The sequence below is a fragment of the Clarias gariepinus genome, chromosome 3 (genome assembly GCF_024256425.1).
Source record: "Clarias gariepinus isolate MV-2021 ecotype Netherlands chromosome 3, CGAR_prim_01v2, whole genome shotgun sequence".
Classification (NCBI taxonomy): Eukaryota; Metazoa; Chordata; class Actinopteri; order Siluriformes; family Clariidae; genus Clarias; species Clarias gariepinus.
This window is the reverse complement of record NC_071102.1, coordinates 43,156,778-43,183,577: the sequence shown is the minus strand read 5'-3', so window position 1 is coordinate 43,183,577 and position 26,800 is coordinate 43,156,778. Positions and strand designations below refer to the sequence as shown.

The 26,800-nt window shown below is 46.1% G+C and overlaps 1 pseudogene; it reads right to left on the bottom strand.

Annotated features, from left to right (window-relative positions):
• Positions 1-497: 497 nt before the first annotated feature.
• Positions 498-26,800, bottom strand: part of LOC128518715 (sialoadhesin-like) — a 197,834-nt pseudogene continuing 171,531 nt past the window's right edge.

Genomic DNA, 26,800 nt, shown 5'->3' with positions numbered 1-26,800 from the left:
AAGTGTGGTTCATCAACTTTCATTAAAAAATACTGTTTATTAATTATATTAAACAGTTAAATGTAAATTAAGCATCAAAAAAAGTTAAAGCTAACTTAAATATAGAAAATATTTGTAAAATTGTAAAACTTGCCCTAATAATGTTATCCATTAACAACAAACAAATTAACAGATATTAAATGATAAATCAAGTAAATAAAGGCACGCATAAAGAAACCATATATAAGCCATTAAAATAACAGCAGCATAAAATAATTAGCAATAAAACAAATATAAAAATGTAATAACAAATAAAACCCTTAATCTAAATCCCTCTTTAAAATCCTGTCCCGCAGACAAAAAAATTTTAGTTAACACAAACAGTACTACAGTATATGAGCGCAAAATACCAGATTGATTCATCAGTACTGCTACTCTAAGATAAGATGCCAAAGATGCTCTTCTTCTCCTATTTACTTTAGAGACAGAAGAGATTGAACACATCACTCTCAGCTCTTTCATTTTCTGTGGATTTTATGGACGTTGCTGTAGATCTGAGACAAATCATCAGCCATTTCATCTGTCCCAAGTCTGTGGAACAAAAACAGATGATGAACTTAATGAAGTAGACTGAGCAGCACAATTAGTGTTGGTGTAATGATAATGATTTGCTCACTGGGTGGCAGCAGTCCTCCTGCTAATGTTTATAGCAGCGTACTGAACTTCCTCTTCCTCTGTGGTGTCTGGAGGAAGTCTGGGTAACAGAGACCCTCCCTGTGTGTGGGATTTTTTAAAACTGACACTGGCATATTGAAGGTTATCCTGATCATCTGAGGCGACTTTCCCTCCGCAGTCTAAGGCTGGGACAGTTTCATACACAGCATCAGGCGAAGGCTGAAAAGAGGCATAGACTATATTACATACAGTGGTGTTAAAAACTATTTGCCCCCTTCCTGATTTCTTATTCTTTTGCATGTTTGTCACACAAAATGTTTCTGATCATCAAACACATTTAACTATTAGTCAAAGATAACACAAGTAAACACAAAATGCAGTTTTTAATTGATGGTTTTTATTATTTAGGGAGAAAAAAAATCCAAACCTACAGTACATGGCCCTGTGTGAAAAAGTAATTGCCCCCTGAACCTAATAACTGGTTGGGCCACCCTTAGCAGCAATAACTGTAATCAAGCGTTTGCGATAACTTGCAACGAGTCTTTTACAGCGCTCTGGAGGAATTTTGGCCCACTCATCTTTGCAGAATTGTTGTAATTCAGCTTTATTTGAGGGTTTTCTAGCATGAACCGCCTTTTTAAGGTCATGCCACAACATCTCAATAGGATTCAGGTCAGGACTTTGACTAGGCCACTCCAAAGTCTTCATTTTGTTTTTCTTCAGCCATTCAGAGGCGGATTTGCTGGTGTGTTTTGGGTCATTGTCCTGCTGCAGCACCCAAGATCGCTTCAACTTGAATTGACGAACAGATGGCCGGACATTCTCCTTCAGGATTTTTTGGCTAGACAGTAGAATTCATGGTTCCATCTATCACAGCAAGCCTTCCAGGTCCTGAAGCAGCAAAACAACCCCAGACCATCACACTACCACCACCATATTTTATTGTTGGTATGATGTTCTTTTTCTGAAATGCTGTGTTACTTTTACGCCAGATGTAACGGGACACGCACCTTCCAAAAAGTTCAACTTTTGTCTCGTCGGTCCACAAGGTATTTTCCCAAAAGTCTTGGCAATCATTGAGATGTTTTTTAGCAAAATTGAGACGAGCCTTAATGTTCTTTTTGCTTAAAAGTGGTTTGCGCCTTGGAAATCTGCCATGCAGGCCGTTTTTGCCCAGTCTCTTTCTTATGGTGGAGTCGTGAACACTGACCTTAATTGAGGCAAGTAAGGCCTGCAGTTCTTTAGATGTTGTCCTGGGGTCTTTTGTGGCCTCTCGGATGAGTTGTCTCTGCGCTCTTGGGGTAATTTTGTTCGGCCGTCCACTCCTGGGAAGGTTCACCACTGTTCCATGTTTTTGCCATTTGTGGATAATGGCTCTCATTGTGGTTCGCTGGAGTCCCAAAGCTTTAGAAATGGCTTTATAACCTTTACCAGACTGATAGATCTCAATTACTTTTGTTCTCATTTGTTCCTGAATTTTTTTTGGATCTTGGCATGATGTCTAGCTTTTGAGGTGCTTTTGGTCTACTTCTCTGTGTCAGGTAGCTCCTATTTAAGTGATTTCTTGATTGAAACAGGTGTGGCAGTAATCAGGCCTGGGGGTGACTACAGAAATTGAACTCAGGTGTGATAAACCTTAAGTTATTTTTTTAACAAGGGGGGCAATCACTTTTTCACACGGTGCCATGTAGATTTGGAGTTTTTTTTTCCCTTAATAACGTAAACCTTCATTTAAAAACTGCATTTTGTGTTCAATTATGTTATCTTTGACTAATAGTTAACGGTTTTTGATGAGCAGAAACATTTAAGTGTGACAAACATGCAAAAGAATAAGAAATCAGGAAGGGGGCAAATAGTTTTTCACACCACTGTATATGAACATGTCACATGATCAAACAGTCTCTCCTTTCACCCACACTCACCTGTTCATTCTCACCAGTGCTGCTGTGCCTGTTAGCTGAGCTCGACTTCCTCTTCCTGAGAAACACCAAGCACATGTTTATAATAATTGTATAAATGATTATTTAATTGTAAATCATGTTTTAAACATAATCAGTGTGTTCACATTTTACATACCACATCCACAGAGCTCCTGGGATGAGTGTTAATGCCAGGAAGACACCCAGTCCGATCAGGATGAGCTTTAACACCGTGTTCTCCTCTGAGCCTTCAGAAACTAATCACAAGAACCAGTTACATTTACATTTACATTTAGGCATTTGGCAGACGCTCTTATCCAGAGCGACTTACATTTTTATCTCATTACACATCTGAGCAGTTAAGGGTTAAGGGCCTTGCTCAAGGGCCCAACAGTGGCAACTTGGTGGTTGTGGGGTTTGAATCTGGGATCTTCCGAACCGTAATCCAATGCCTTAACCACTGAGCTACCCCTGGCCCAGTTAACCTCAACGTGTGATCAAAGCCAGGTTTATCAGGATTACACTGTTGGACTTTCACCCCCAGAGTTGATCATTAAAAGACACCTTTGTTTCTGCAGATATTTATTGTGCTTAATTGCATTGAATTTCCCACTCACTCATTATCTGTACCCCTGATCCTGTAGAATGGGACTTACCCCAGGGGAAAGGGGGCACTAGATGGGATACACCCCAGTCAGGGTGCCAATCCATTACAGGACATCCAAGCGCACACATTTACACACTCACTCACACACGCTACAGGAAAAATGAAAATGCCATTTAACCTACACTGCATGTCTTTGGATGGGGAGACAGAATATTCAAACAGTTTATATTTTTCATATTTTTGTTTTGCCATTTTTAAAGAAATATTATTAAAACATAGACAAACACTGAAGCTAAAAAGTCGCAAAGTGATTACATCTGATTTTTATTTTTCCAACTTGGTTCTTATTGGTAATTTTTTTATGTTTCTTCATTCCACAATGAGTGGTCCAGGATTTGTGCAAACTTACTGCAGAAACATATTTCAGGTTCTTGAAAACCTACAGTTACAAAAAAAAAAAAAAAAAGACTGAAACTCTGAGACTGCTATTACTTACCCAACAAATTCAGGAGTGTTGGTGTGGAGTTGTGCTGTCCCAGCTGGTTGTGAGCAGTGCAGTAGTACAGTCCGCTGTGCTGGGAGCTGATGCTGCTAATGCTGTAATTCTGGCCTGTTGTCAGCAGTGTGTCTGCAGCTGCTCTCTGCTTAAACCAGGAGAAGTTTTGAACAGGAGGGTTTGCATCACTGCTACAGCTCAGAGTCACTAAATCCCCCTCCACTGTGTCTCCAGAGGAAAGAACCACTGCTCTGGTGTTTTTAGGAGAATCTGTTTAGAAATAAAACACCTGAATCAGCTAATAAATATTTAATATTACCATATTTAATTTAAATATGTTTTTCGTATAGGCCTAAATATATATTTTGTATTTATGGACAGTTGTATTATGTTTTCTTTGGAGAATAAACAAATGTGGCAGATTATTTTGAACACATGGGTGTGTCTAGAGTAAAACAACTAAATTATAACACTCAGAAATAACTTTTTGTTTGAGGTAAAAGGAATGATGTGCTTAACTTTCTTCAGCAGAGCCTCTGTTTCACTGAATAATCCACAACTTTTCATGAATATGTAAGACCTATTGACATCTGGCTCAGGTGACACCAGGTTTCCCCAGGACTCCTAATGATGTCTTAGCTGTTCACACCCATACACTCTAATCCCTCAAACGAGCCGCACTGCACTTATGGGGATCACAAGCAGATCTGGCCGAGGGGCGAGAGACGGAGTCCCTCCTTTCTCTCGCCCTCTCCCCCGATCCAGATGTCTCTCCTTCCACTTAACGAGACCACTCCGGTGCTTCTCGCAGGTGTGTTGAAGAGACTCGTTCTCCTGCTTCTGTGGAAATGGAAGTGGCTTCCTCAGAACGCTCCTCTAAAGATGAGAGAGAATATGAGGAATAGCTCAAAGTTATAACGCGTGCAGCTGAACGACTGCATATTGACTGGCCACAGGAGCAGGATCACCCAAAACAATCTAAATTAGATGACAGATTTCTGTCGGGTGGCCAGGAGATGGAGCCAAAACGCTGCTCTCTCCCATTTTTTGATGACCTTCACAACGAGTTATCTCATTCTTGGAGAAATCCTTTTTCTTCCCGTATTTTTGTACCATTGACTTTGTTTTATTCGAACATTGTTGATGCAAAAGCACGAGGTTATGTGGTGATGCCCCAGATAGAAGAGACGCTTGCAGGCTATCTCTCTCCTGGAACATCATCCTCATTAAAGAAACCAACATTTCCCTCCAAGCTGTGTAGAACTTCTTCTACCCTGGTAGGGAAAGCGTTCAGGCCGGCGCTTCCTTATAATAATTATAATAATAATTGATTTTATTTGTAGACGCCTTTCATGACACTCAAGGACACCTTACACACCATAAAAAAATAAATAAATAAATAAATAGATAAATAGATAAAAAACCAACAACAATAGTAAAGGACAATATACAAGCAATGCAGTGTTAAAAGTATGTCTTCCTGAAGAGATGTGTTTTTAAACAGGATTTAAAAACAGAAATACAGATGTGGCCATTAAGACTGCGCGTGTTTTCCCGCGGCATGCCTCAATTTAGCGTGCGGCGCGCCGCGACTTGCCGTAAGCAACATTCGGGAATTTAAATAAATGTGTTGTGCTTCACTGAATATCCGCCAGATGGCGCATGGAAGGACTTTATTTAAACGCCGGACCAAGTACTGTACAACGAAGAATTGTGTATAATTACTTAGCCGAAAACAATATTGTTCCCAATGCTGAAGGAAACATGAATTTTATTTTGCTTTACAACAGATCTTTCATGATAAATGTGTGTATATGTGCTTCATATTTTTTTCATAATGATGAAATGAGATGCCCAAATTCGTGCTTTAAAATTCTTAATAAGTTTCTTATATATTTTTTGTAATGTTTTAACAGGGACAAAACAGTGAAAGACATGGCAATGTCTCGGTTTACATGGTGTTGAAATTAATTTAATTTCCTGATAGTAGGCTATCTGATAGTCTTAACTATGCGAATGTCCTGATTCGTGAATATGCCAACATATCTTATTTAAAACGTAAAAAAATGTGTCGACATCATCAGAAGACATGAATGAACTATATATATTATATTATTAAGTAAATATTATTTTATGACCACGAGCTTCTTCTGGCATTTTATAATAATCATCATATTTGCTGTTTGTGTCCAGCATTTAATAATTATTTCATACATTATTTAACCACGGCTGGAAATAATAGCTGGAATGTGATGTGATTGTGAATTCATGACTGAAATAAAGCAGTTTGTCTTTTGTAAAGTACTTTCACTTTACAAAAGGCAGCGTTTTTATAAAGCGTTTTTTAAAGGCAGCGTTTTTATGTAGGTTGATAAACGTGTGTTGTACAGTATATACAACGCGACAGCGCGCGCAGTTACTCACTTCTCACCTTTCATGTAGGTCTGCTCGGACTAATTCGTTTTAAACCCCTCAAAAATGTGTGTGTATACAGCCCCAAACCTCCATCAGTTATTAACAATAGCATCTATTTAGAAAAAATGCCCCAGTGATTTCGGAGCTTTAGGAAATCTCCTGGCGCTCTGCGCATAACACCGGGCCAACTCATGTCGGAAAGAATTTATAAACGGTTTCTAAACGTGGGCTATTGTTTTTTTTACTTATAGTATTTGTTTATTTAATTTAAATGAGGTTTGGGCTCATTTTAATTTACTCCATAGTTTTAATCAGCGCTCAGCCGCATGCATGGAGTTTTCCAGAGCGCACCGGCAGAAGTAGACTAATGATTATGAACGCGTCGGGAAAACAGCAAGCAGACTGACTCTGACCATTTATAAAACCGTTTGCGTTCATTTTCTGACGTGCTCAAGTTCACCAAAAACAATACAGCGCACCTTATTTGCTTTTAAACATTTATAAAATCACGTTTTTTCGTTATTGTGAGTGCGCTTAAATAAAAGTTGAGTCTTATAAAGGCATGTAGTCTTATATAGTTTTATTATATAGTTTTTGCACATTAATCAAACTCCTCATCTGTTACATTTTTGAGGACAATAGTTTTTTTTCAGCCTGTCACGGCGTGCGCCCAAATCAATATCGCTCCTCGCTCACTAGTTAGGCGGCCTCTCCTTCAGATATGCGAAGAAGCAGGGCTGCAGAATTAGGCACGAATAGTGAAGAAGAGCTCTCCTTGCTAAAGATCACGGGCTTCCAATCCGCGCTATAAAATACTCGGGGTTTGTTGGTTTACAGTGGATTTTACTACGCGGTGTGAGTGAGACGCGCGCACACAACGCGGAAGTGCGGCATGCAAACGGGGCAATTGGAACGCGCCCCAGGGACTTCAAAGAAGAGCTAGCGCAAGCGGACGGAGGCAGGAGCTGCTGTCCGCGGATGGCCGTCGTACTCGTATTTTATAGCGCAGGGTGCAAACCCGGGATCATTGGCATGGATGAGCTATGTCCAGCTCTGTACCAGCATGTCATGTGGGCATTATAAGACTAAAAAGTGGCAGCTGGCACGCCTAACAATAGACGCAGGTTAATTTTTTTATAGTCTAAATTAAAATCCTCCTCTTTAGTGCCTCCTATTCCTATTAATCCTATTGTTCTTTTAGTGTCACTGCGTGTGCTTACAATGCCAGACAACATTCAAATGCAAATTATTCACTCTCCCCAAGTGAGAATCAGCTGTTCTCACCTATACATATTAACCTATACGTTCTCACCTAAAGTGTTTAGGTGAAATTCCACCTATACAAGTGTGACAAATATGCAAAGAAAAAAAATAGGAAGGGGCAAATACTTTTTCATGGCACTTCACATGTAGTCAGATTGTTCCACTGGGCTGAAACTGTAGCAGGTGGAGTTATAGCACTTTTCAAATCACACTTACTATACACTGATATGAATAACTTGGAATGATGAATTCTCCGTTAATATGATCCCGGGCTTGCTCCACATTATAAAAGCAAAGCGCGGAGATGGAGATCAGGGAAGTACGTGATGTGGTGGAAAATAGGCAGTGGCGGTTCTACACTGAATTGCTCCGCGGGCGAGACTCCCTCCCGGCCCCCCGTGTGCCACTTCCAACCAACCAAACCCCCTGTCTGAAGTCTGCTCGGTCTTGTTAATTTGTTTTAAAACCCCCAATTCTGTGAATTCCCCCAGCAGAGAAACCGGTTTGATGACTTCACACCTGTTGTAAAGGTGAGATGGGGGATTACAGTAACTGTGGGTACGCTTCACCACGGACCGCGCTGTCCCGTTGTATTCAATGAATAGACTAAAACAAAATCATGTTTGCTTCAGTATTGGAAACAATATTGTATTAGGCTAACTTTATTAAAGATTATACACTTTTGTATTCTTTGTCCACACACGTGGGCATCTTTAAATTTTTAGATATTGATCCTTTCTCGATGCAGCGAATTTTCTGAGCAAATTAATAATAATTTCAATGAATGAAAAGCAGGAAGAAGAAAAGGTCACGCGAAAATAAGAAAAAGCTTTAGAGGTAAATGCTGTGAAATGCTTCAAATGAACAGATTCTGCCTATAACAGGTCAGGGACAGTGAGGCTGGACCCAGCAGCGCACCACATCCCACATCATAATACATGCTGATGATTACCAACACGTCTCCCCTCATCTACCAGAGCCAAGTAAAAAGAATGGCAATCAAACAGAATAAAATTAGTAGCAGCATTAACTTGTGCTAGTTATTATGATGGTGGTCAATATAAATTGAAATAATGTTTCTCAGCATTATTTCATGTTAATATTGACTACCATAATAATTAAAATAGTTTACTAGCGTGAGCTACTGCTGCTACTGATTTTATTTCAGCTTACCTGTTCAGTTTTATTGCCATTCCTTTTAAAATATTGTCTTTATAGATTTATATGTTGTTTGTCTTGATGTTCTTTTTTTTTTTTCGTTTCTTTGACCCAATATATGTTTAGTGATACTTCAAATAACATGTTTAAATAGTATTGATTTCTGTATTGTGTTATATTTTTATACTAGTAACTGGTGTTAAAAATGTATCTCTACATTAATGAGCCAATGTATTATGGTGTGGGCTGCTTTTTGGGCCACACCATAATACATTGGGAAGTCCAGGGCCACTTTTTGGTCCCAGTCCGCCCCTGTAATAATGAATGGAGAAAGCGCAGTCCGGGGATTCTGCGTTCCCCGGGGGGCCAGTCGTGAATAGCTGACACTTAGTGACCTTAGTGCCAATGAAATTGAAGCATTTTTGTTGCTTTTCACGTGGTGTGGCGTTGCTTAAATAATATCCGTATAATATCCGTATATCCTATAAAATCGTCCAGACCTTGGTTCGAATCCCGCTCTGGGTGAAAATGTAATAAATGTGAATCCTTTGTTTTACACTTTTTGCTTATGATAATCATTAAATTACAGCAACTGTGAGGTGAGTGCTAATGTGTTTTATAGCTTAAGAAAAAAAATTTCTCAATTGCAAACATGCATTTAGTACTGAAGCATAACTTGATAATGTAATGGCTATATCGTGGTATTTTAGCGAATAGCACCGGAATTTTGAGCACTGGCTGGGAATCAAACCCGGGTCTCCCGCATGGTGGGCGAATCACCTACCACTGAGCCACAAGTACCCGTCTGCGTTTAAAGCGCATAAATATAGGCTAACGTCATACATCTTTGTAGTCCTTTTGCACACGCGCGGGTGCGTTACAATAATAATAATAATAATAATAAATTTGGAGAACTACTACTACTAATAATAATAATTCTGAATGAAAATGAAGAATAAATACATATCAGTTTGAGCTTGACACGTTTATGAGCTCTGTCGCTTGCCGTCAATGGGTGCCTAAGAGACATAACATTTTTCGGCTTCAGTAGACACACAATACTTTAGACTGAAACACGACTGCCCCCTACAGGTATTAAAGGGCATTTTCACAGCTTGCCGCGCGCACTCGCGGCAAGTCGTGGGATCCCTTTTCCGAAAACGTGCGTTTTTAAAGGCCAGATCTGTAGAGTTACTATTTCGGATATCAAGAGGTTGTAGATTCCACAGGTAAGGGGCAGCGTAGCTAAAAGCTCAAGATCCCATGGTTGCCAAACGCATACGAGGAAGAACCAAATTTGGTGACGATGATGATCTTAGATTTCTTGAAGAAGTATAGGTTAGGAGAAGATCTGTTAAATATGACGGAGCCAGGTTATGTAATGCCTTATAAACAAAAAACTGAATTTTAGAATGTATGCGCTGTTGAACAGGAAGCCAGTGTAACTGTTGAAGCTGTTAAAGAACAGGAGTTATGTGGTCCATTGTAGGAGTTCTAGTTAGTATTCTAGCGGCTGAGTTCTGTACTAACTGTAGCTTATGTAGGAGTTTTAGGGGAAGACCAAAAAATAAAGCATTGCAATAGTCGATATGTGTGGTGACGAGGGCGTGTACCAGGATGGCATCGCTTCTCATTGAGAGGGCCGGACGGAGACGGTTAATGTTTCGGATGTGGTAGTACGCTGTCCTAGTGAGTTTATTAATATGTGCTTCAAAGGATAGGGTGCTATCAAGAATAACACCCAAGCTTTTAACTTGTGTTGAAGGAGAGATTGTAGAACCATCGATACATAAGGAAAAACTACTGCCCTTCAATAGAGTATTTTTAGTGCTTCAATAGAGTATTTTTAAGTATTTCGGTTTTACTACTGTTGAGTTTAAAAAGATTATTTGAGAACCAAGATTTAATTTCAGCTAAACAATTTGAAAGAGAAGATGGAGGAAGGTCAGAAGTAGGTTTGGAAGAAATATAAAGCTGGGTGTCGTCAGCATAATGAAATTGAACACCGTATTTCCGGAAAATGTTCCCCAAGGGCAATAAGTAAATGATAAAGAGTAAGGGTCCCCAAGACTGACCCCTGAGGCACTCCTGCAGTGATGGGTAAAGATGTAGATTTGATCCGGCCTAGCTGAACAAACTGAGTGCGGTGAGAGAGTTCAGTCCTCAGTACTATGCTGAGGACGGAAACCTGATTGAAATTGTTCATATAAGTTATTAATTGACAGGTGATCATGTACCTGTGCTGAAACAACCTTCTCTAGAATTTTTGATAAGAATTGCAGATTTGAAATTGGACAAAAATTATCAAAATTGTTTGGATCAGCACCTGGTTTCTTGAGTATAGGAGTTATTAATGCAGTTTTTAAGAGATTGGGGACGATGCCAGAAGTCAGAGAAGGGTGGATGATCTCAGTGATGAATGGTAAGAGAACCGGAAGACAAACTTTGACTAATTGATTTGGAAAAGGGTCTAATTTACAGGTAGTTGGTTTCGATTTCCGAATAACAGAAGCGATCTCATCACCTGTAGGTAGTTTAAAAGTAGAGAGAGGAGAGTTGAATACATGTGAAAGAGTGAAGGAAAAAGGAACTTGAAGAGGATTAGAAACGAACAGAGATTTATGTATGTTCTCTGTTTTTTCAGAAAAATAAATGAGTAGTGTGTTACATAGTTCAGCTGTATGCAACTGTACAGGTAGAGAATCAGGAGGCTTTGAAATGTTTTTAACAAGAGTAAAGAGAGTTTTTGTATTACCTTCATTAGATGCGATCTGATTTGAATAGTACTCGGATTTAGCTGTATTAATAGCGGTTTTGTATTGTTTCATATGGTCAGAATACATTAGTCCGGTTTTAATACACAGACGTTCTAGACGGCGACCTTGAGCTTTTAGCCTACGCAGATCAGATGTAAACCAGGGAGCAGAATTAACAAATAAAACAGTTCTGGATTTTATAGGTGCATGCATATCAAATGATGAATGTAGCGCTTCATTGTAATGAGAAACCAAACCATCCGGAGTTGCTAAATAGTCTTTCATAAGAAGAGTAGTAAGGTCAGATGTAAATGCCATTGTATCAATGTTCTTAGTATTCCGAAATGTGATGGTACGTCGGTTATTGGGCTTTGCTAGATTTAAGCAAGCTTTAAAGAAAACCAGAAAATGGTCGGAAAGTGTTAGGTCGGACATGGTGAGACCAACAGGAGTAATACCAGAACAAAAAACAAGGTCCAATGAGTGGCCTTTCAGATGAGTTGAAAAATCAGTGTATTGCTGTATGCCAAAACTGTCAAAACAAGACAAAAAATCCTTAGTGCATGCACTTGATTCATTGTCAACACGTATGTTAAAATCGCCAACCAGAATCACATTTGGAGACAGAGAACTAATATAGGTTAAGAACGTTGAAAAATCATTTAAAAAGTTGCTATTAACTTTAGGAGGACGGTATACATTAACAAGAATGGTCGGAACTGGACCATTTATTTGTATAACCATGGACTCAAAAGAAGTAAACTCAGGTGCAGAAACATGTGACACTTTCATTTCTCGCGATATATCACTGCTAGACCTCCACCGTGACCAGTTGTGCGAGGTTTGCAAACATAAGTATATCCTGTTGGAGTAGACTGATTAAGCTGTGTAAAGTCATCCTTATGCTGCCAAGTCTCAGTTAAACACAGGAAATCAAACTTATGTTCACATAGTAAGTCATGAAGCACAGGACCTTTAGTTGAGAGTGATCGCGTGTTCCATAGACCAAAAAAGAGAATAGCACTAGAGACAGTACCTGTATCAGCAGACCTAATGGGGTGCGCCAGCACATTGTGGTCAACAGTTCGTATAGTTTTTCTTGGTGGACAAGGTTTTGAAGTCCAGAATGAGCGTATTGCTCTTGTGTCATTGAAGTTGTAATTCCGACGAGATCCCCGGTGGACATATTTACGGCAAGGTATGTAAATGATATCCTTATATGAGAGCAGTGCTGATGGTGGCTGAGAACGACATGACATGAAGCATTCAATGAATTACGCCGGGCTACTGATTTATCCCTGCGTGCGACTAAACACACAGCCCGTGCAATCGGCCGTTCCATGGCCTCCTTGGTGACCGCTGAAAGGCACTTGTGGTTGAACCTGACAGGCATCAAGGACAAGGATCGACATTCCTCCTTGATGCCCCTGTCACACCTTCCGGCCTATTCGGCGACGCTGTGAATTCCGTCGCCACTAGGTTCCGAGAAGCTAAACTGTATAAACATGCTTTTGGGAAATTTCTCCCACGCCGTGCTCAAAAGTCGAGGCCCTCGGCCACCCAGCCTCGACCAGATCTGAATCTCGCCAGGCGAGAGGCACAGAAGGAGAGCGTCAGCAGCCAGGCACCCCCCCGTAAGGACTGGGGTACGGCTCGTCGCCCCTCACAGGCCGCCTCCAAAAGATCAGATCGCCGCACTGTCTTCTTTTCAAAGACTAAGTCCTGAAAGCCTACGCGCCCAGGACTGTGGGGGTGATCCCCCCCGGGGAACGGCACTCAACGCTCTTTCCTATAAGAGCATGCCACCCCGGACACCCCCAGGGGGTCGGTGTTCAGTTTCCGCCACCTCTGGTGTTTCGGACCATACCGACCTCCAGAGATATGTTAGTGCCTCGTTATATCCTGCTATATTCCAGGATGCTGAACCACTAACACCACCCCGCGTACTAAAACTTGTACCCCTTTCGGAGAAACTGGCAGCGTGGAAGCTACTGCCAGGCATATCTCCCTGGGTGCTAAAGACTGTAGAGAAAGGCTACAGGTTTCAGTTTGCTCATCGCCCTCCGCGTTTCAACGGCGTGGTCTACACTTCCATGATACTGGAAAGAGCGCATTTGCTGAACTCCGAACTTCAGGCGTTGCTGGAGATGGGAGCCATAGAACAGGTTCTTCCTCCAGACAGGGAGTCAGGCTACTACAGTCGTTATTTTCTGGTCCCCAAGAAAGGCGGGGGGCTGCGTCCAATTTTGGATCTTCGCGGGTTGAACCGATGTCTTAAAAAGTACAGATTCAAAATGTTAACCATCAATATGATTGTCTCGCAAATCCAACCAGAAGATTGGTTTGTGACGATAGATTTAAAGGAAGCGTACTTTCACATAAAAGTTTTGCCACAACACAGGAAGTTCCTGAGGTTCGCTTTCGGGGGAGAAGCTTACCAGTATTGGGTCCTTCCATTCAGTCTAGCTCTGTCACAAAATGTATGGATGCTGTCCTGGCTCCCTTGCGACTCCAGGGCATCAGTATTCTTAATTACATAGACCACTGACTAATCCTGGCCCAGTCTCAGCAGCTAGCGCTCCGACATCGCGATGTCATCCTAGCTCATCTCCATTCGCTGGGTTTGAGACTCAACGCTACCAAAAGCGTTCTTGTTCCGGCTCAGAGGACAACATACTTGGGTGTCAGATGGGATTCGATCACTATGCGGGCACAATTGTCTTCCGCTCGTGTCGAATCCATCCTCTGAAGTGACTATCACTTTCAAAAATGTTTAGGCCTCATGGCAGCTGCATCCACGGTGATACCTTTGGGCCTTCTGCACATAAGAGCTTTTCAGTTATGGCTAAGAGCCAGGGGATTTCATACAAGGGCCAATCCCCGAAGGCGAATAAGGGTTACGCTCGAAGGACGTTGTACCCTTTCTATGTGGTTCAGACCCCGGTTTCTCACCTTGGGTCCCACTCTAGGTCCATCTTGTCATCGCAAAATGCTCTTCCCTTACCGGCTGGGGCGGAGTCTTGGATGGCCGTCCAGCTCAAGGGCGCTGGAGAGGTCATCTTCTCGCATGGCACATCAATTGCCTCGAAATGATGACTCTATTTTTGGCCCTACAGCACTTCCCCTTATTTTTGGCCCTACAGCCTTTTACTTATAGCGCCCCGTTGGCCGGCCAGAGTATGGTTCTCGCTTGCTTTGGAACCTTCACGTTTGGCCCCTGAACGGGACCAACTAAGTCAAGCTGGTCTCCCAGCCAGCGTTATTGACACTATTCTAGCTGCTAGAGCTCTCTCCACTAGGAAAGCTTATGCCCTCAAATGGAATGTTTTCGAAAGTTGGTGCATGACGAAGCAGGTAGACCCAGTCCACTGCCGAATTGTTTCAGTGCTGAAGTTCCTGCAAGATAAGTTGTCCTCTGGCTTGTGAGTACCCTCAGTACCCTCAGGACGTACGTGGCCGCTATCTCAGCCTGCCACATTCCAATCGAGGGGGTTACTGTGGGAAAACACCCTTTAGTTGCCCGTTTTATTAGTGGAGCTAAACGGTTGAGGCCACCCAATAGAGCCACGACCCCTTAATGGGATTTATCTATCGTGCTCAAAGGTCTAATTGACACTCCTTTCGAACCGCTAGAGTCAGTGCCTGACAGGCTTCTGACTCTTAAGATGGTTTTTCTTATGGCCATTACCTCTCTCAAGAGGATTGGGGATCTGCGCGCCTTGTCAGTCTCCCCATCCTGCCTGGACTTTGCCCCTGGGCTGGTCAAGGCCATTCTCACCCGAACTATCTTACGAAAGTTCCAGTTTTCAAACATGCACCCTGTTGTTCTTGAAGCCTTCTGTCCTTCGCCTTTAAGAGCTTCGGAGCAGGAGAAACTTCACCTATTGTGTCCAGTACGTGCTCTTCGGATTTATGTCCACCACACCAGCCAGTGGCGTAGATCAGAGCAGCTCTTTATATGCTATGGAGGCTGCAACCGGGGGGCGGCCGCCACTATGCAGACCTTGTCACATTGGGTGAGAGATGCTATTGCTCTCTCCTATGAGGCGCGTGGGCTCACTTCGCCTCTAGGAATCAGGGCTCATTCAACCAGGGGGATTGCTTCATCTGTTGCACTAGCAAGAGGTATTCCCCTGCAACATGTGTGTGACGCGGTGGGCTGGTCCTCTCCGCACACATTTATTAGATTTTATAGTCTGGATGTTCCTGTCACTCTGGGCTAACGAGTCCTCGAGTCAGCTTCCCAGACATAGTTCTGAGACCTCTCAGCCTTGTGCGCACACGCTACACAATGCGGGGTCCAGACACTTGCAGTGCGGCGACGTTGGTACTCTTGTTCCCATAGCGTTTTCATGCAGCATCGAGTGTAGCCTTTGAAAAAGAACGTCTCGGGTAACTTTGCTGTAACCCTGTTCCCTGAAAAGGCGGGAACGAGATGTTGCGTCCCAATGCCGCATTGCCCACGTGACTGGATGTCTGTTCAGACAATCAATTTGAGGAATGTTGCCGGCTCACTCCTATTTATAACCTGCAGGTGCGTCTAATCAGATGACGTCACCTGACCAAGGTTATATAAGCCAAAATTTTGCGTGTTTGGTACACACATGCTTCACAACCGGCAACATGAAAAGATTAGAGGCATTATGAAGTCTTTACAGAGCACAAGTAGCAGACACATCTCACCATTAACTGTTCAAAGGGGATTAATGCATTTTTTGGACGCCTTCAGCATTCCTTTACAATGTAGAAAGAAATGAAAAAAAGGAACAATCATGGAGTTAGAAAGTGACCCCAAATTTTTGAATGGTAGTGTACTGTATGTTCCCTTTCAAAAGCTACACACGATGATGCGCGAAAGCGCTATGGGAATGATTTCTCGCGACCGGTTGTGAAGCAAGTTTGTGTCAAACACGCCAAATATTTTGGCATGTATAACCTCAGGCAGGTAAAGTTAACCGACTTGTCAAGTGACTTGTGATGGAGTGATTTGATGACCACGAAGTGTAGTTGTGCAGTGGCCACTAGTGTAAACAAATGTCCAGAATCAGTGTGTGTAAAAACCATATGTGTGGGTCAGTACTGTGTGGTGGTGTGATTGTGATTGAGAGACCACATTGTCTGCGGAAAGAAGCTCCTCCTCAGTCTCTCTGTGTTGGCCTTCAGGGAGCGGAATCGCTTTCCTGACCTCAACAGAGAGAACAGTCCATTGTTGGGATGGCTGAGGTCCTTCACGATCTTCCTGGCCTTGGTCCAGCACCGCCTGCTGTAGATTGAGGTCAGGGAGCTCTGTGCGGATGGTGCGCTCAGCTGATCGCACAACCCTCTGTAGAGCTCGTCTGTCCTGCATGGTGCTGTTCCCGAACCAGGTTGAGATGTTTCCCGTCAGGATGCTCTCTATGGTGCAGGAGTAAAAGTTTCTGAGCACCTTGGAGGGCAGGCGGAAGTCTCTCAAACTCTAGTTTTCTCCCGTAGTGCTGCTTCGCCTCTTTTACCGCCTTCCGGACGTTGTATGACGCAGCCTTGTATGGTTCCATGTCCCCCGACGCAAGTCCCGTGTTGTAGGCAGCAGTGTGAGATCTCAGAGCATCGCGGATGGTTTTATCCACCCACGGCTTCTGGTTGGGAAACGTTCTAATAGTCTTTTTCTCTACGGTATCATCTGCTAGTTTCCCAATGAATCCCACAACTGCTTCCGTAAACACGCTGACGTCATCGGAGCTGTTCCTAAACATGTCCCAGTCTGCGTCATCGAGTGCGTCCTGTAACGCGGCCACCGATTGGTCCGTCCAGCGCGCGACCTCCCTCTGAACCGGAACTTCCTGTTTCAGCCTTTGTTTGTATTTTGGCATAGGAGAGATGGCGGCGTGGTCGGATTTACCAAACGGAGGACGAGACTGTGCCTTGTATCCGTCCTTGACTGTTGTACAGCAGTGGTCCAGTGTCCTTTAACCCCTGGTGGGGCAGGTGATATGTTGATAAAAGTTTGGCACTGCGCGTTTGAGGTTGGCACTATTAACGTCCCCCACTACAATAAGCGCAGCGTCCCGGTGTTGTGTTGGTGCTGTGTGAGTGTCTCATGCAACTCGTATAAGGGAGTGTCCGTGTCTGCTTGTGGTGGAATATAAACAGCACTGATTATGACCGATGTAAACTCCCGAAGTAGATAAAAAAAGGACGACACATGATTTGGTGTGCAGGAGCATGTAAGAGGAACTTAAGAGAAACGCTCACGCTGTTGCACCAGCTGCTGTTCACCATTAAACACACGCCGCCTCTCTTTGATTTCCCTGAGTCCCGTGTCCTGTACATGTGGTGAACCAAGAAAAACTCGGCCGGCTGGATGGCGTGGTCCGGCACCGCTCAGCCATGTCTCGGTAAAGCAGAGGAGATTGCAGCCCCGAATGTCTCTCTGAAACTTTACCCTGGCCCTGAGGTCATCCAGCTTGTTCTCCACTGACTGGACGTTGGCGAGCAGGATGCTAGGCAGAGGTGTGTGGTGTGCACGGGCTCTCAGCCTGTTCCTGACACCGGCTCGTTTCCCTCGGGGCCGCCGCTTCCTTTGTTGTCCCTCAGGATCTCACTCGGCCAGCTCGGATCCGGAGTTAAAAACGTCGAATTGTGAGTACATTGTATACCAATAGAAACAAGAGTGTCTCTATCATAACTAATATATTCCATGGTGGTAATTTTGCTGGTTTTAAAACGTTGTAACCTAACTTAAAAAACAAAAACAAAAAAAAGGGGGTCGGAGCAGTCTTGACGGCAGCCAACCTCACCGGTGCCATCTTGGATTCGAAAACTCCAAGCCCTCCGAACCCTCCCCTCCAAGCCGTGCAGATTGACATCTTCGCTGGTGGGGAAGGCTTTTTAGGCAGCAGGTCAAGCTGGTCCTGCTCTGCACACTATGGCGGTCTTACAGGCATACCAGGCTGACTTGCTAAACGACTGGAGCACTGGTGGGGTTGCTAACGAAGCAACGTTGTTGGAGTTACGCCGAGGCGTGAGGTTCAGAGGGAGAGTGTGGCGAGCCGAGCACCCCCTCGTAGAGACCGGGGTGAAACTCGCCGTGCTTCACGATCCGTCACGAGGAGAACGGACCTGAGGACCATTTTAAATGAGAGGAGAAAGGCCTCAGGACCGTGAGGGTGTCTCTCCAGTGAAACGGCAGTGTTCGGTCCCTTTCTCCCATGTTTCAGGATGCCGAACACCTAACACATCTGTCTAGCCGAAGCGTCTAAGTTCGTGCACCTTTTAGAGAGGCTGGCAGCTGGGAACCTACAGCCAGCTATGTCTCTTTAAGCACGAAGCACTGCGGAAGACCACCACCCTCAGGAGACCGGTGTTCAATTCCCGCCGCCACTGGTGTTTCGGGAGAAAGCGGTTTCCGACAAAGTGTTAGGTGCTCGGTTCCCTTTAGGACACTGAACACCTAACAGCCACCACCATCACCACCACTCCTCCGCCTAGCTGAGCAAAAAGCTACTGCCCTTTGGAGAAGCTGGCAGCGTGTAAGCTATTGCCAAGCATGTCTCCTTGGCTACAGGATTCAGTCATTGTGTTTCAACGGCGTGGGTTTCCACCTCCGTGAAACCACAGTGAGCACCCTTCACACGTTCCCCTCCCAGACAGAGTCATTCGGCGCGAACACGTCGCCCTAGCTCACCTTATTTTCTTAGGGTGGAGTCTTAACACCACAAAAGCGTTCTCCTTCCTACACGAGGTATGAAGTTGAGTGTCAGGCGGAATCCGAGTGCAATGCGGGCACAGCTGTCTCCTAGGGTTCGGAAGATCCCAGGTTCAAACCCCACAACCACCAAGTTGCCACTGTTGGGCCCTTGAGCGCGGCCCTTAACCCTCACCTGCTCAGATGTGTAATGGGATAAAAATGTAAGTCGCTCTGGGTAAGAGCGTCTGCCAAATGCCTAATGTAAATGTAAACATGTCCTAGCGTGGAACACTACGGCAGTCTTGTAAATTTTGCCTGGGCAGACTAAGCTCGCAAAGCTAAGAAGACTAGCGCACTAGGTTCTGCTTTGAGGACAGGACAAATTCTGTCCCTCAGGATCATTTACATTCTGGAACATGGCAAAACATGCACACCCAGTCCACTGCCGAACCGTTTCAGTGCTGGAGCTTCTGCAAGAAAGTTGACCTCGGGCTTATGCCCTAGTACACTCAGAACATATGTAGCCACTTCTGCCCTACGTCCTGACTGATGGGGTTTGGGAAAAGCACCCCTTAGTTGCCGGCTTATTCGCGGGCCTCATCAGCCTTTCTATTGTGCTTAGGCTTTGCCATTGGCTAGCTAGAGCTATTCTGCATCCTCACCCAACAATCTTGTGCAGTTGTTCTTGAAGCCTATGTTCTCCACCGTTACAGCTACAGAGCAGTAAGGCTTCATTCACTGTGTCTAGTTCATGCTCTTCAAGATTCACAGTACACCACCGCACTAGCCAGTGGTGTAAATCAAAACAGATTTCATATGTCATAGGGCCGCGGCCGTAGGGCAGCGGCCATTAGACGGGTTTGAGATGCTAGTGACCCAGCCTAGAAGCACAGGAGAAATTCTGTCCCTCAGGATCTTTTACATTCCAGGACATAAAACATGTAGACCCAGTCCACTGCCAAACTGTTTCAGTGCTGGAAGTTTCTGCAAAAAAAAAAAAAGCCACAGTCGAAGCCTTCTGTCCTCCGCCGTTAGCTCCGGAGCAGTAAGTCTTCATTCGCTGTGTCCAGCTCATGCTCTTCGATTTACAGCGCACCTCTGCATTAAGCCAGGGCCGTAAATTAGAGCAGGGTTTCATATGTTGTGGGGGCAGCCGCAATTAGACGAGTCAAGTTAGAGATGCTAGGCGCGTGGCACACTTCGCCTCTAGTGATTAGGGCCCATTCGACTAGGAAGCTTACCTCATCAATTGCTCTGGCAAGATGGGTTTCCAAGTATGTCATGAGGCAACCTGCCTTCCGCAAGACATCTGTCAGGCTTCATAGTTGGATGCTAGGCTCGCGGATTCTCGAGTCAGCATCCCAGAATTATGTCTAGACTCCTTGGGGGGACTGTGCGCACACTACACAACCTTGGGGGTCCAGACACTTGCAGTGCGACGTCGTGGGTATTCTTGTTCCCATAGTGCTTTCGCGCAGCATCGAGTGTAGCTTTTGAAAGGGAACGTCTTGGGTTACGTTGCTGTAACCCTGTTCCCTGAAAAAGAGGGAACGAGAGGCTGCGCTTCAATGCCGCACTGCATGCGTGACTGGACATCCTTCAGACAAAATTGACCTGAGGGTGTTTCCGGTTCATGCCTATTTATCACCTCATTGCTTGACGTCACCTGCCTGAGCTTATACATGCCAAAATATTTGGCGTGTTTGACACACACGTGCTTTACAACCGGTCACGAGGAATCGTTCCCATAGCGCTTTCGCGCAGCATCTCGTTCCCGCTTTTTCAGGGAACAGGGTTACAGCAAAGTAACCCGAGACGTTTATAATGTACAAAACCATTTACTATTCCCAAGGAGACAGCTAAATGATCTTTTACATTGTAACAATTGGTTAGGAATCCTAACAGATGTACAGTGACCTCTTCCCGAGCACTTCTCTGCATCATCATCACTTCTCAGCCTGCACACTCTCATGCTTATTTTCACAGAGCCTCACAATTTGTTGTAGAGTTGTTCTTTTCATGCAAGATATCTTCTTGGGTTTTAATTTAAAATTAAAAAAAAAATTTTTGGACACTTTTAACTTTGAATACAGGGAGCAATGTTGTGGCCAATTCATGAGTAAAAATTATTCCCTATGATACCAGAACCTCTCTTTCACAGTTTGATTCCTGGAATATGCCAGAGCCATTAGGAAAGAATCCACAGATGTAATAACCTGGTGGAAAATTATACAGGCCTTTACTAAATAACAATATTATCCTTCCCCAAACAATTAAAACTCTGACACAGTGGTATGTTATCATGTCTAGTATTCAGCTCGTTCAGTCTGTAGGGTGCAGGATGTTTAGACATTCTTCCTCCGTCATTAGCGGTAATTTTCTTTGTAATAGATGTGTACAATATTAGTGAGCACTCTGACAGAGAAGATATTAACATTAGAGGAGCGCATCCAAAATTAGAGAGGGTTAGAGAGCACGAGACCAGCGTTATTCCCGTAGCGGAAAGTCTAGTTGCCGTAGGCGGAGATAGCTAGCCCATGTCACCGGCATTAGAGCCCTCACAGCGGGGCGAGTAGGTGATGAGCATGCGGCATACTCATTCAGCCAAGGCTAACGCTAAGGCTAGCCCAGGCTAGTAGGTTATGGTTGCTGAACCGCTCAATGTCCAGGTGGTGCTCCGAAAATAATTTGGGCTTTATAGACAATTGGAAGAGCTTTAGGGCAAAGCTGGCCTGTTAGGGCAGGTCAGTGTCTATCCCACTCGGGAAGGTGCTGCTCTTATTTCTTTTAGTAAAGCACTCAGGAGAGGCCTAGTTAATTGGTGACTACCCAGAGCCCAGGCCACCTCTCCTTCTTTTCTGCTCTCTCCTCTTCTCTCTTTTCTTCTCTCTCTCTCTCCCTCTCTCTCTTAGCTATACATGTCAATCCTGAGCTGCCAATTATTTTTTTCTGGTAATCATGAAAAGAACATAAAATGCTTCATAATTTTTGATCATACACACATGTAGGACACTATTTAACCTTCCACTTATGTTAGCTTTCTGTTACTATCACTTATGTTAATGGGTCAGTTTTGACCCATGCCTTTAATCAGCCATATTACCCTCAAAACAATTATTTATCAACTATTTTTTCCCTTACCTCTTGGTTACTGTCACACACACCCGTTTTGCGACCGGCACTAGGACCCGGAAGTAGAACGGTCGCTAAAACAGGAAGCATAAAAGAAAACAAGATGGCGCTTCACATCACTCAGTCAATGAGTTCGCCCGATGCTGGTTCAGATCGCCTCTCTGCCATTTTGTGAGTACTCACTTTTCTTGGGTCTACTTTCTGATTCGAGTGTGTGTTTATAGGACGCGGGTTAAATTTGTGTTTTTCCCTTGCTCCCCTTTCGTGAGAGTCCTTAGACTAAATCGCGTGGCTATCCTGCCTACTCGCGTGCTTCCGCGTTTGGGTTTACCATCCACGCTACAAAGGGCTAACCGCTAAGTGCTAAGTCTTCTGATCATTCCGGTTAGTTCGTGACAGAATGACTGAGTCCTCCGCGGTAAACCCAGCGGATTATGCGCACCTTTGCGACGTGGTTGATCGGCACGCCGAGCTAATCAACAAGCTAAACGGAGAGCTCGCTACTCTTCGCCGGAGCGTCCAAGACGTCGCGGCCTTGCGCCGCGAGGTGGCGGAGCTCCGGCAGGAAAACGCGGCCCTTTGCGAGGCTGTTGCTAGCGCGGCTAACCGTTCGCCCGTCGCAGCGGCCGCAGCTCCGCCCCCCCTCCCCCCTCCTACTTCTGATGTCTTTCTTGCTCTACCGGATAAGTGGGATGGCACGGACGGGAGATGCAGTGTTTTTCTAACTGCTCTCGATCTGGTGTTTGAGTTCAATGCCACCAAATACTCCACCGATCGATTGCGCATTGCTCTCCTTGTCTCGTTGCTGTCGGGGCAGGCAGCTGAGTGGGCCACGGCAGTTCTTCGTGCTGACTCGGATACCGCCCATTCCTACAATGAATTCACCCGTCAGCTGAAGTTAACATTCGAACACCCTGCGGGCGAGGTGGAGACCGACACCAAGCTGTACCACCTGCGGCAGGGAAGTTCGTCCATGAGCCGCTACACGGCTGATTTCCGCACTCTCGCCGTACAAGCCACCTGGGGAGACGCCGCGCTCCGGACCACCTATTACGAGGGGTTGGCTTCTAGGATAAAAGACGAGCTAGCCGGGCGGGAGCTTCCTGCCACCCTGGAGGGTTTGATTCAACTCGCCCTCCGAATTGACCAACGCCTCCTATCTCGCCCGAAGCCAGCCCCGAGAACCCTGCCGCCAACACCCACCTTCGCGTTTTCCACTCCACGAACCCCAACCACAGTCACCTCCACCACTCATGGACCTGTCAGTTCTCCACCTCCTGCCGTGGTTGACACCGGAGCCGGGGAACGCATGCAGTTAGGACGCGCCTCCTTGACCGCTGCAGAACAGGAACGGCGATTCAGGGAGGGACTCTGTGCCTACTGCGGGTCAGGAGCCCACCACAGAGCCATCTGTCCTCTCCGGCCGGGAAACGCCCAGACCCGGTGAGCGAGGGGAAGAGCTCACCGGGTCGCCTCCAACTCTTTGCCACCACGACCAATATCTCCCGTCTAACGGTCCAAGTAAGCCTCCAGTTTGGCCACAAACGAGTCAGGAGCACCGCGTTCATCGATTCCGGTGCCGCAGGGAACTTCATTGACTCTTCTTATGCCAAAGAACTGGGGGTAAAGACTGAGGCGTTATCCCAGCCTGTTCGCATCACTTCTGTAGATGGCCGGCCCCTATCATCCAGCCCTATCACCACCCAGACAGAACCCATTACCCTGATCATCCAGCAACATCTTGAACAGGTTCAATTTCATCTAACATCCGTTTCATCACCACCCATCATCCTTGGACATCCGTGGCTGTTACAACATGACCCTCTCATATCCTGGACTCAGAACCGGATTCTACAATGGGGACCGGCCTGCAGCGAACTTTGCCTACCGGCATCGGCTGGGACGTGCTCTAGGGGGTCCGAGGCCCCCGACGTCGACACCAACGCCATCCCTCCAGCATATCGAGACCTGGCTGAAGTGTTCTGCAAGAGACGCGCCACCCATCTTCCACCTCATCGCCCCTACGACCTGGCGATTGACCTTCAGCCGGGCTCGACTCCCCCCCGCGGCCATTTATACTCTCTTACACCCACCGAGACACGGGCGATGGAGGAATACGTGTCGAATGCCCTTTGCCAAGGTACCATCAGGCCCTCCTTCTCGCCCGCCGCCGCGGGGTTCTTCTTTGTAAAGAAGAAAGGGGGTGAACTTCGCCCATGTGTCGATTATCGGGGGCTAAACAACATTACCATCAAAAACCGACACCCTCTGCCTCTTACCAACTCTGCCCTGGACGCCCTCTCTGGTGCCACCATTTTCACGAAGTTGGACCTTCGGAGCGCCTACAACTTGGTGCGTATCAGAGAGGGCGATGAGTGGAAGACGGCCTTCATCACTCCCACTGGACATTATGAAAGTCTTGTTATCCCCTTCGGACTCTGTAATGCCCCTGCCGCCTTTCAAAGTTTCATAAATGATGTCCTTCGAGACATGTTGAGGCGGTGGGCATTTGTCTACCTGGACGACATCCTCATATACTCACGAACAGTTGAAGAACATACCCAACACGTCAGGGCGGTCCTTAAGAGATTGCTCGCCCATTAACTGTATTGTAAGTTGGAGAAGTGCGCTTTTCACGAGCGCTCCACCACGTTCCTGGGCTTTGTCATCTCGCCCCAGGGTGTGGCCATGGACCCGCAGAAACTAGAAGCTGTGCGTCTTTGGCCCCTACCCAAGACCCTCAAGCAGCTTCAACGGTTCCTCGGGTTTGCGAATTTCTATCGTCGCTTGATCAGGGACTACAGTACAGTTGCAGCACCCCTAACTGCCCTGACCCGTCCATCGTCTCATCACTTCCACCTCAACTCCACCGCTATTTCCGCCTTCCATGAATTATGTCGACGTTTCACCACCGCTCGAATCCTTCTCCATCCAGAGATCAACAAACAATTCGTTGTGGAGGTGGACACTTCGGATGTGGGCGCCGGAGCTGTTCTCTCCCAGCGAGGTCCAGATCAGAAGTTACACCCTTGTGGCTTCTTCTCCAAAAAATTTGATCCCACTCAACAGCGATACGAAGTAGGGGACCGCGAGCTGTTGTCCATAAAGTAGGCATTGGAGGAATGGCGACACTGGCTCCAGGGCGCCAGCGAGCCGTTCATCATCTGGACCGACCACCAGAATCTGATCACCATCCAGAACATCAAGCAGCTCAACCCGAGGCAATTATAACTTCCATCTGTCCTATCGCCCGGGGTCCAAAAACACCAAGGCCGACGCCCTCTCCAGACAATATGAGGGGGAAGCCACCCGGGCGGAACCTGCGCCTGTCCTCCCCTCCTCTCCACTGGAATCTAGAGACCAGAGTCCGCCAGGCACAGGCAGCGGAGACCGAACCGGCAGGTGTGCCGCCTGGACGACTCTACGTGCCTCAAGCGGTCAGGGGCGACGTCATGGAGTGGGGCCACTCATCACCCATCTCTGGACATCCCGGCACCAGACGCACTCTCCAGTTCCTCCAACGCGCCTTCTGGTGGCCCTCCATGATCCAGGACATCGAAGAGTTCGTTCAGGCGTGCCCAGTGTGCGCCAGGGCCAAGACCACCAACCAGCCGACACCTGGTGAGCTCCAGCCACTACCGGTTTCTCGCCGACCCTGGACGCACATTGCCGTCGACTTCATCACGGGCCTGCCGGCTTCAGAAGAAAAGACGACCATTATGACCATCGTGGATCGGCTCTCCAAAGCTGTGCACCTGGTGGCTCTCCCCGGACTCCCATCAGCTAAAGAGACAGCCGAGCTGATTCTAGAGCACGTAGTCCGTTTGCATGGGTTCCCAAAAGACATCGTCTCGGACAGGGGGCCCCAGTTCACTGCCCGGTTCTGGAACGGCCTTCTGCCGTCTGATCAATTCCACCTGCAGTCTGTCATCAGGATACCACCCTCAGACTAATGGTCAGACGGAGCGGACCAACCAACAACTGGAGCGCTATCTCAGATGTTTTGTTGCCGATCGTCAGCGCTCCTGGGCCCGCTATCTCTTATGGGCTGAGCTATCTCACAATCTCCATGTTTCTTCGGCCACAAATCTCAGTCCATTCGAGGTATGCCACGATTTCCAGCCTTCGATGTTCGAACATCAAGAACCGGAGGTTGACGTACCGTCGGCCCAACAGTTGGTTCGCAGGTGTTGGCGGCTGTGGAGACAAGCCAATCAAGCTATCCAAAGGGCCAACCACCGCTACGCTACGCAACATCGCCGCCGACACCCACCGGGACGAATGTATAATGTAGGTGACAAGGTATGGCTGTCAACAAAGAATTTGCATCTCCGCACAGAATCAAAGAAACTGTCACCCAGATTCATCGGCCCATACCGCATTACACTCCGCATCAACCCTGTCACCTACCGGCTCCAGCTGCCTGCGGCGCTCCGAATCCATCCGGTTTTCCACACGTCACAGCTGAAACCCTTCACCACTTCTCCTATGGTTCCACCCTCCCCCCCTGCTCCTCCTCCCCGAATCATTGACGGTGGTCCTGCTTACACCGTACGTCGGATCCTCGATTCGCGCCCTAGGGGCCGAGGCACCCAATACCTGGTCGACTGGGAAGGCTACGGTCCCGAGGAGCGATCTTGGATTCCGGCCCGGTTTATTCTCGACCCGGAACTTATCAGGGACTACCGTCGCCGGGTATCCTCCACCCCAGGACCGTCGGGAGTCGGTCCTGGA